Source organism: Zingiber officinale, chromosome 5A (assembly GCF_018446385.1).
Source record: "Zingiber officinale cultivar Zhangliang chromosome 5A, Zo_v1.1, whole genome shotgun sequence".
Classification (NCBI taxonomy): domain Eukaryota; kingdom Viridiplantae; phylum Streptophyta; class Magnoliopsida; order Zingiberales; family Zingiberaceae; genus Zingiber; species Zingiber officinale.
The window spans coordinates 45,369,906-45,380,463 of record NC_055994.1 but is presented as its reverse complement, the minus strand read 5'-3'; positions in this window follow the sequence as shown (position 1 = coordinate 45,380,463).

The window sequence follows — 10,558 nt, the reverse complement described above, 5'->3', positions numbered from 1 at the left end:
AAAGCACGCTGAAAGGACCTCCGGTGGTCTGTGGAGCTAGTCGTCAACCCGATGGGCAATTCAGGTAGTGTTCTCGGTTCGGTTCGGGTGGGGCGTTACAGATAGACCCTATCGAAGTTATGATCTAGGAGGAGCTAATAGAGAGACTATTTTTATTATGAGATAGATTTGTTTGATGCTTGCTTTATTGCTTTCACTATACATGTTTAGACTAGGGTAGATAAGGACCTAGGCTTAATTCACACTTGACTAGTTAGACCTAGGATTTTCAGAAAGAAAATTAAATATTTAATTTCTTTGAAAGACTTTGTCTAGAAGTGGTTGATGATCTAATATCCAAGAAGGCCTAGTACCTCGCCATAGTCTGGAAGTTAATCATTGAAATAAAATATTTAATTGACTAACTGTTAAACATTAGTCTAATTTAAATGTAAATCAATTCTTAGATGATAATCTAAATTGAAGATAAAATTAACCATCTCACAAAAACCTATAAGGTTCCCTGATTGACAATTTAGAAAAGGGTGAGATGGACTTAGGTAAAATTTAGTTCAAGCATAATCAATTAACTTAATCAAACTCAAACTTAATCAATTAATCAAGTTTAAACATAATCAATTAACTTAATAAATTAATCGAGTTCAAATCTAATTAATCAAGTTCAAGCCTAATTAGTTAATCTATAAATTAATCAAATTAAAACTCAATAAATTAATCAATTGACCTAATTCAAACTTAATCAATCAATCAATAAATTTAAATCAAACTTAAGTGAAACTCAATCAAACTATCTCACTATCACCCATACGTATAACATGAATGATAACCTAGAAAGGATGAGATGGAAAATCAAGAAAATAGATAATTACTATTATCTTATTTTGTTTGCTTAGACTCTAAGACCCTCAAAACTTAAATAATTTTCTTAAAAATTTTTTTAGCATTAGTCAAGGGGGAGTGAAAGGACTTAGGTTCAATTAAATATTTTTTGGTTAAATATTTTCTCAAAGTTAACATTTTTTAATTATTCTCAAAATTAAATATTCTTTTAAGTTAAAGCACTTTTTTTCAAAGTTAATTTAAAAAATTCAAAGTATTTTTAAAAAAGAAGTTCAGTGTTTTTTAAAAATAAAATTTAACTATTTTTGAAAAGTAATTTTAAATATTTTATTTTAAAAAAATCAAATATTTCCATCTGAAAAAATAGTTTTTTTTAACTAAGTTTTTATGTATTTAACTAAGTTTTTTTAAATATTTTCAAAAAGATAAGTACTTAACTAAGTTTTGATAAAGCTAAGTATTTGACAAAGTATTGTTAAGTATTTAAAATCATTTTCTTAGCTAAATATTTTTACAAGGAATTTTCAAAATTTAAATTTATCTAAGTTTTTTGAAAAAGCTAAGTATTTAGCTAAATTTTTTTTAAGAAGAAAATCTTTCTAAAGCTAAGTATTTAGTTAAATTTTTTAAAGAAAATCTTTCTAAAGTTAAGTATTTATTTAATTTTTTTAAAAGAAAATCTTTCCAAAGTTAAGTATTTAATTAAATTTTTTAAGAAAATCTTTTATAAAACTAAACATTTAGTTAAACTTTTAAATCTTTCAAAAGCTAAATATTTTAAATCCATTTTAAGCTAAATTTGTTTAAAGTGATAAATTCAAAGGGAGCTTCAAATTAAAATTTTAAAGGAAATTAAGAGTTAGTTTTTTTTTTTACCTTCTCTCTAATTTAGTAACTTTTTTATTATGTCGGGTGGTAGGTAGAAAGATAAAGTTAACTTAAACATATAACTTTTGATTAAGGGGGAGCATAAGGGATAGTTTTTTATATTTTTCTTATGCATAAGTTCTTTTAATTGCTTCACTTATGCTCATGCTTAAGTTCTTTACATTATTGTTATATTTTACTTAACTTTGAACCAGGTTGTAATAATAAAAAAGGGAGAGATTATTGGTACAGGGAGCACCAGATAATCGAACATAAGTTTTGATTATGGTAAAGGGTCCAAAGTTAAGGTTATTTGTTGTCTAACAATGTTGAATGAGCTTGCAGGAAAGTCCTAAGTGTTCTTAGGCAAAAGTCTTAGTGGATTCTAGGCAGGTGGAAAACTCTAGGAGGAGGTAACCCTATGTCCTAGGAGGAGGTAACCTTAGGTCCTAGGGGGAGGTAACCCTAGGTGGTGGAAAGTCCCAGCTGCGGTTAGGTAAGGTGAAGTCTTGGTGGGTCGAGCACTTTGAGTGAAATCCTAGAGTCGGGGACTCTAGGTGAAAATCCTGGTGGTCGAGGACCAGGTGAAAGTCTGGACAAGTCGTGGAGCGGACGTTCAGCATGAAGACCTAAGGTCTCGGGCGTTGAGAGTCCAGACGATCATGGAGGACCTATCTGGTAAAAGATAAACTCTCTTGAGAGGAGTAGGTGAGAGCGCGTTTCCCCGAAAAGAAAAAAGTAAGCATCGGTTCGACATAGAATTTAGTGAACTCAAAATCAAAACCGGATAGTTAGATGTTGTCAAATTCATATTATACATTATTTATTGCCTGGACTAACTTTGTTTTGTAGAAAAAAGGAGGCTGAAAAAGTTGGTCTGGGCACCCAGAGTTGGTCCGGGTGCCCAGACCAGGCTGGACCTGGGCAGGCGGGGGCACTCAGACTCAAAAAATCATCCATAAGCCTACATGGAGCGCATCGATTGGTTGAGACACATGGTCCAGGCAACCGGAGGGGTTCCAAGCACTCGGAATAGCTTATATAAGCAGTATTCGACCAGAAGCTAAACAACAACATTCAGAACAACTTCTGCACTTGCGCGCTGCTTTGATAAAGCCTGTTGATGCCCGAAAGCTGCTCCGATGATGACTACGCTGAAGATCTATTTCTCCAGGTCGTCAGCATTGTTTTATTTAAAAGTTACTTGTACTACAATTGTAAATCTCTTTGTAACTTTCGATTAATTAGTGGATTGCCCATATAAAGCACTCTCATGTGAGGGCCTTGGAGTAGGAGCCACCACAGGCTCCGAACCATGTAACTCTTGGTGTTCGCGATTGCTTTCTTTCTGTCTTGTCTTTCTTATTCCACTGCATTTTACTCGAACATTTTCAAAAGAACGTAAAAGCCACGAGCGCTATTCCCCCCCCCCCCCCCCCTAGTGCAATGATCCTACACCAACGTGAAGGCTATCTTTTGATAGGAATTGACATTGCATAGTTATACACAAACTAGAGCAAAACATTAAAGTTTCAATGGTTTCAAGTTTTTTGTCAATCTTTAAAAATAAGGGTTATTTTTTCAGAAAACTATTTTTTTATGATAGAATATGAGTTAAATAATGTCTACATAAAATTTTAAAATTTATAGAAAATTATAGAATTATTTAGAAATTTCTATATTTTGGCTAAAATTTAATTTTAGGAAATCAAAAACCCAATCGATCAACCTATCAATTGAGAATGTTCAATCGATCGGTTGATCGATTAAACTGGGTTTTTCATGAGTAGAAGCTCTCAAAATCGATTGGTTGATCGATTGACTTATCTAGATCGATCAGTTGATTGATTCAGGTGTTTTTTCGTGAATAGAAGCTTGCAAAATCTATCAATTGATCAATTGAGTGGCTTTGATCGATTGAATCCTAACTTCAATCAATTGGAAAAGCTAATTTTGGTTGTATTGACTGATTTCGGTCCATTAAACCACTTTTAGTTGTGTTAACAATCCCTAACCCTATGAAACTCATTTATGAATATTTAAGGATAGTTTTTTTGATGAAAATAAGAATGGAATGGTTAAAGAAGACTAAGGTAAAGTTTAGGTAGAGGTTGTTAGTTAGAGCCCTATAGCCAATCATTTGATGATTGTATGGACTCATGTATATCATATTCATGTATATATATTAAGGCATTTGGTTTTTGGTTATTATGCTTATTTGTATTAGTGTCAGATAAAATAAGTATAGTAACGTCCTAGAGTAGAAGGTTCATACCTATATCAATCGATTAGTTGAATCGATAGTGAGATGATATAGGGAACACTACTCTAAATCATTCCTAGTTGAGTATTAACATTCAGGGACAATGTTAATGCAATAAGACTAGCATGTAGGTCAGCTCTATGACTTGATCTCACAAGTCATGGATATAGAGATATCATGCTGACACATGGGTATACATTGGAGAATGTATACTGAATGACCCACCATGAGAAAGTATCATGGATCGTTATATGAGTGTCATATACTTTCTCATGTGGCTATTAGTATGACTATTAGTCCTTAGACCTGAAGTCACCATGGATCCCTACATAAGGAGTTATGTACTTTGATTTCGTCAAACGTCACCCGTAATGTAACACCCATAGGGTCCTTAGCAAAATTCTAGAATATTCTATCATGAATAAAGAATAAAGAAAAATATATATGCTTTAGTTGAATTTTTGCTCCTAGCCAAACACTTAAATAAATAAAATAGGAATAAAAATACATAAGGTCTAGGACTTGAACTCTAGATCTCTCATTAGATACCTGAATAAGATAACCACTAGACCAAGAGAAATTATTGTAAGGAAAGAGAGGGAAACCATAATTAAATGTAAGAAGAAAAGGCTCTTCTCTTAGAAGGAGAAGTGAGAATCGTCTTCTCCCTCTCTAATGAAGAGATGCTCTAGAATATTCCTTTCTTACTCACCAAGAAGGGATGTACCTAGACTTTTTCTTAATGATGAAGAGAGTAAAAGAAAGGAGGAAGAAAAATATTTTTTTCCTTCCTCCTCTCATGATGAATAAAAGGAAGAAATTAAAATGAGTTGGCATTTTTCTCATTCACTCTCTTACTCCTCCCTCCTTCACCGTGCCCCCTTCTTCACCCATTCTTCTTCTTGCCAAGACCAAGGAGCAAGGAAACTTCCCCTCTCTAGGAAGGATCCACAACAAAAGGTTAAATCTCTAAGGAAAACAAGCGCAAGGATGTGAGTATCCCCTCACTGCAGTACAAGTAGCTTCGATTTTTAGAATGTTTTTCTCTTTCGAAACTCTAAAACTTTTCTTGAAAGAAGATGGTCAAGATAAAGAATAGGTAGTTACTTAGGGTTAACAAGTGATAAGAGATGCTTCATGTAATAAAAAAAAAAAAAAATTTAGAACTTGTTGCATGATTCGGCAAAGGATGGAAGAAAGGATCTAGAATAAGTTTTTTCTTTGATCACATACTTAAATTTCTACTCTATGATATATGAATTTCATATGTTGTTAGTTTAGTCTTCATTCTTCATGTCGTGAAGAAAAAAAAAAAAGAGAAACCTAGCTATATGGTTCGGCCAAATTGATTATAAGGCCTTAGGTCAAGAATTTTTAGTTAGAAACCATACTAGTTGTACCTCTTTGTGATGTATGAATTTTTACATGTTTATAACTAAGGTCTTTATGCTTCATATGGAATGAAATGGTGGTAAACCCTACTGATATGGTTGGCAAAATTGAATAAATGGGTTAGGGTTTAAGTTTTTGAACTCAAATATGCTTAGAACATGAAGTACAATACCTTGTAGGCACTTAGATTACATGGGCTTGTTATAAGTTTAAGTTTTATACTTCTTATGGAATAAATTGATATGGAACTCTACTGATATGATTCGGCCAAATGAAAATAAAAGGGTTAGGGTTAGAGTTTTGAACTCAAATAGGCTTATTCATGAAGTATGGTTCCTTGTAAGTACTTGTACAATATTCTATAGGTACTTAGATTAAATGTGCATGCTACATGTTTAAGTTTTATGCTTCCTAAGGGATAAAAAGACATGAAACCCTACTGATATGTTTCGGCCAAATGAAAATAAAAGGGTTAGGGTTAGAGTTTTGAACTCAAATAGGCTTATTCATGAAGTATGGTTCCTTGTAGGTACTTGTACTATGCTCTATAGGAACTTAGATTAAATGTGCATGTTACATGTTAAGACTTATGCTTCTTATGGAGTAGAATGATATGAAATCCTACTGATATGTTTCGGCCAAATTGAAATAAATGGGTTAGAGTTAGAGTTTTGAACTCAAACATGCTTATTCATGAAGTATATTACCTTGTATGTGCTTAGATCAAGTTTACATGCTATGTGGATAAGTTTTATGCTTCATATGGGACCAAATGATATAAGAACCCTACTGATATGTTTTGTCCAAATTGAGATAAATGGGTTAAGGTTAGAGTTTTGAACTCAAACATGCTTATTCATGAAGTATATTACCTTGTATGTACTTAGATCAAGTTTACATGCTATGTGGATAAGTTTTATGCTTCATATGGAACCAAATGATATAAGAACCCTACTGATATGTTTTGTCCAAATTGAGATAAATGGGTTAAGGTTAGAGTTTTGAACTCAAACATGCTTATTCATGAAGTATATTACCTTGTATGTGCTTAGATTAAGTTTTACATGTTATGTGGGTAAGTTCTATGCTTAATATGGAATGAAATGAGGATGAAACCTACTGATATGGTTCGGCCAAGATGGATAAATTGGGTTAGAAAAGAGTTAAACCTAACCAAACATGCTTAGGCATTTTCATGATATGTAGTTTTTGATATATAAGTGAAGTAAGCTTTCATGCTTTATGATATGTTGCATTTCTATGTCTTATGATAAGATGTGCCATGCTTATGATATGACATGATAGACTTATGACATGATATGCCATGTTAATGATATGATATGCTAGACTCATGATATGATATGTCATGTTCATGATATGTATGTTAAGTTCATGAGATGATATGCCATGTTTGATGATATGAAAATGACATGTTATGCTTTATGTTATGATAAGAACATGTTATGTTTCATAATGCATGTATGAATGGCTTATGTAAGAAGAAAAGCCTAAAGAGTTGCTTTCCTTAAGCTTGGACCAAGAGCACTCTTCATGTTATGGAAAAGAGTTGCTTCCCTTAAGTTGGGATCAAGAGCACTCTTCATGCTATGGTAAAGAGATGCTTCCCTTAAGTTGGGATCAAGAGCTCTCTTAATGATATGACAGGAATTATGACATGTATGATATGATGAGATATGATATGCATGATATTTTACTTTCTATGGCTTGTACCAAGGGTGGGCTCCATAAGCGCCCCGGGGTCGACGGACTATGAACGAACCTCGTTAAGGGATGGGCTCCTCAGTACGCCCCTAGGTCGACGGACTATGAACGGACCTAGATCCCTAGTAGGTTCGGGGCTAGCTACCCTGTCCTAGGGATTGCGCGCATTTATGTTTACCTGTGGTACAAGCCAGGGCCCTTCTCATGATGATGATGATATGATATTCAAGTATGTATACTATATGTTTTGAAAGAAGCATGATGCATATGTGCATTCCATGATACATGTTTTAAAAATATACATATTGCATCTACATGCACATATTTATGAAATTATGTTTATGCACCCTTATGAACAGGTATGAGTTATGATACATGTTTACATGATATGATAGGCTTCATGATATGTGCTTAAAGAATGTAATATGAATCATGATATACCTTCACATGATAGACTTTGATATGTTATGCTCCGTATGTGATATGATATATTATATTCTGCTTTCCCTCATGTGACGCTATGAGTTGTTATGATTTTTACATGATAAGATATGTTCTATGTTATGACTCTCCATGCTATGTTATGCTATGCTATGTTTTCTACATGTTATGTTATGTTATGTGTTTCTTCGGATTTATGGGTAGGAAAGGATCTCACTAAACCTTTGGCTTATAGCTACACGTTTTCCTTGTACTGCAGATAAAGGCAAGGAATGGATTGTTTAAGGGGAGCAGAGCAGGAAAGGCAAGGAAGATGTGTGTGGAAGTGCTGGTGGATAGATCTATTTAAGTTTCTTTGAATTATCTAAGTTATGCATGTGAACAATGTTGGACCTATGCTTATGCTGATGATTTCAGCTAGTATTTCATACACTTATGATATTTTACTCATGTTAGAATAATGATGATATGATGATAATGTTCAGTATGCTTTGATTCACATGCCATGATAAGTAAACTAAATGCATATGATAAAAGAAAAAAAAATTTAAATAAGTCTTCCGCTGCCATGAATCCATATGCATTAGTATAATTGATGTCTATGTTTCAGTGACGTCCGTCCCTCCGGGGTGGCCTTAGTTCTACCTGGAAGGGCGGGCGTTACAAGTTGGTATCAGAGCAGGTCTACCTTCCACTACACACACATCAAGCCTTTATCCTGCCGCTCCAAGTAAGGATTTTATGCTTAAATTTTATTTTGAGGTGATATTTATGCTTGATCTATTTCTTTATGATGTTTGATAATATGCATGCTTATTATCTTATTTATTTAGTTATCACATTTTTTTTTTTAGCTTAGATATATATGATGGTAGATTAGGAAAAATAACAACCTTAGGGTAGTCTGGTTATGAATAATGATAACTTATATTAGCTTATTGTGATTATTGAAGATAAAGCATGGGTAGAACATGAACTACCCGAGCAAATGAGACGGTACCTCCACCCGATCTGATGCATGTGATCACCGAGCTCCAGCGTCAGATCACGGAACAGCAACAAACGATCACTGCATTGATGAATCAGCAAGGGAATCCTGTTACACCACCAGGGAACCCAAATGCGATACCTATTATACCTGCGGCTGTACCAGTACCTCCGGCACCGGTACCACCGGTAGCTCCTATTCCAGTGGTCCGACAAGAGGCATACCTGATTCAGTGGCAGAGGTTGAAGCCAGAAGCCTTCTCCGGAAACTGTGAGCCATGGGATGCTCAGGCGTGGCTTAAGACTGTGGAAAGCATCGTGGAGCTTTTAGATTGGCCCGAACACGAGAAGGTTAAGTGTGTATCATTTTGCCTCACAGGCGATGCCAGAATGTGGTGGGACCGAGTCAAAGCAAAGAGACAGGTGAATCAGATGAGATGGACAGACTTCGAGACTGAATTCCTTGAAGAGTTCTTCCATATGCGGGTGACCAATAAACACTACGATGAGTTCACTGAGTTTCGGCAAGGTGACCTATCAGTGAATGAGGCCGTGAAGAAATTTAATCGATTAGCACGCCTATGTCCAGAGCTAGTCAGTACAGAAAGAGAAAGGGTCAAACTAATGCTGAAGATGCTCAGACCCGAGATAGCCCTAAATGTGGCCGGCGGCGTTAATAGACCACATACCACCGAGGAATTAATTAGCAGTGCTCTGATCACTGAACACTATCAGAAGGCGATGAATGAGGGTAAGAGTCAAGTTCAGAAACCTCAACATAACAGAACCAACTGGAAGGGAAACTCCAACGGTAAGAGGAAATAATGGAACAGTTCTCAGGGTGGTTCAGCGAACAAGCAACCTATGTTTCCTCAGTGCACCACCTGCGGAAAGAAGCATCCGGGAAAATGCCGTGTGGGCACGAATAAGTGCTACAGCTGCGGATTGGAAGGACACTTGGCCAGAAATTGTCCTACTCAGATGTAGACACCTCAGCAGCAGAGTATCCAGAACAGTGGTGCCTCCTCACAGCTACATCTAATGCAAGCTGCACTAGAAGGCCCTCAGATTGGCCAGGGGAGACTGGAAGCCCCGCCAGCTATGACGAATGCCAGGATCCATTCCCTCACCAGAGAAGATGGGATAAGTGCTTCGACGGTCATTCCAGGTCAGATACCTATTATTGGTCATTATGCAAATATGTTATCAAATCCTAAATGCAAACCGAAATATGAATTTATCGGGAAACCGAGAAACATTACGGGTCAGGGGATCGAGAATGTGACCGGGCAACTCTCTACCCTGACCCTAGCAACAACATTATTCGACAATATATTGGAGAAACAAACCCGTGACCCCAGTATCCAAAGGATCAAGCAAGAAGTCTTAGAAGGGAAGGATAACGGATTTCGTATCGCTGATAGTGGAATACTGTACTTCAAGGATCGCCTATGTATTCCCAACGATTCAGAGATGCGGAAAAAGTTATTAGAAGAGGCACATGCGATACCATACGCAATGCATCCTGGATCCACCAAAATGTACCAAGACCTGAAGAAGAAATTCTGGTGGTTTGGTATGAAGAGAGATGTGGCTCAGCACGTTAGTACTTGCCTGACCTGCCAAAGAGTTAAAGCAGAACACCAGAGACCTGGAGGTGTACTGCAGCCAATTCAGATTCCAGAATGGAAATGGGAGGATATTTCCATGGACTTCATTTCGGGACTTCCCAAAACGACGAATGGCTACGATGCTATATGGGTAATCGTGGACAGGTTGACCAAATCGGCCCATTTTATGGCAATCAAGATGACCTACTCGATCGAACAGCTAGCCCAATTATATGTCAAAGAGATTATCAGACTGCATGGGATCCCTAAGACCATCATCTCTGATAGAGATGGCCGTTTTATTTCACATTTTTGGGAATGTGTTCAGAAAGCCCTGGGTACGAAATTATTATTCAGCACTGCCTTTCACCCTCAGACTGACGGGCAAACAGAAAGGGTGAATCAAATATTGGAAGATATGTTACGAGCTTGTGCC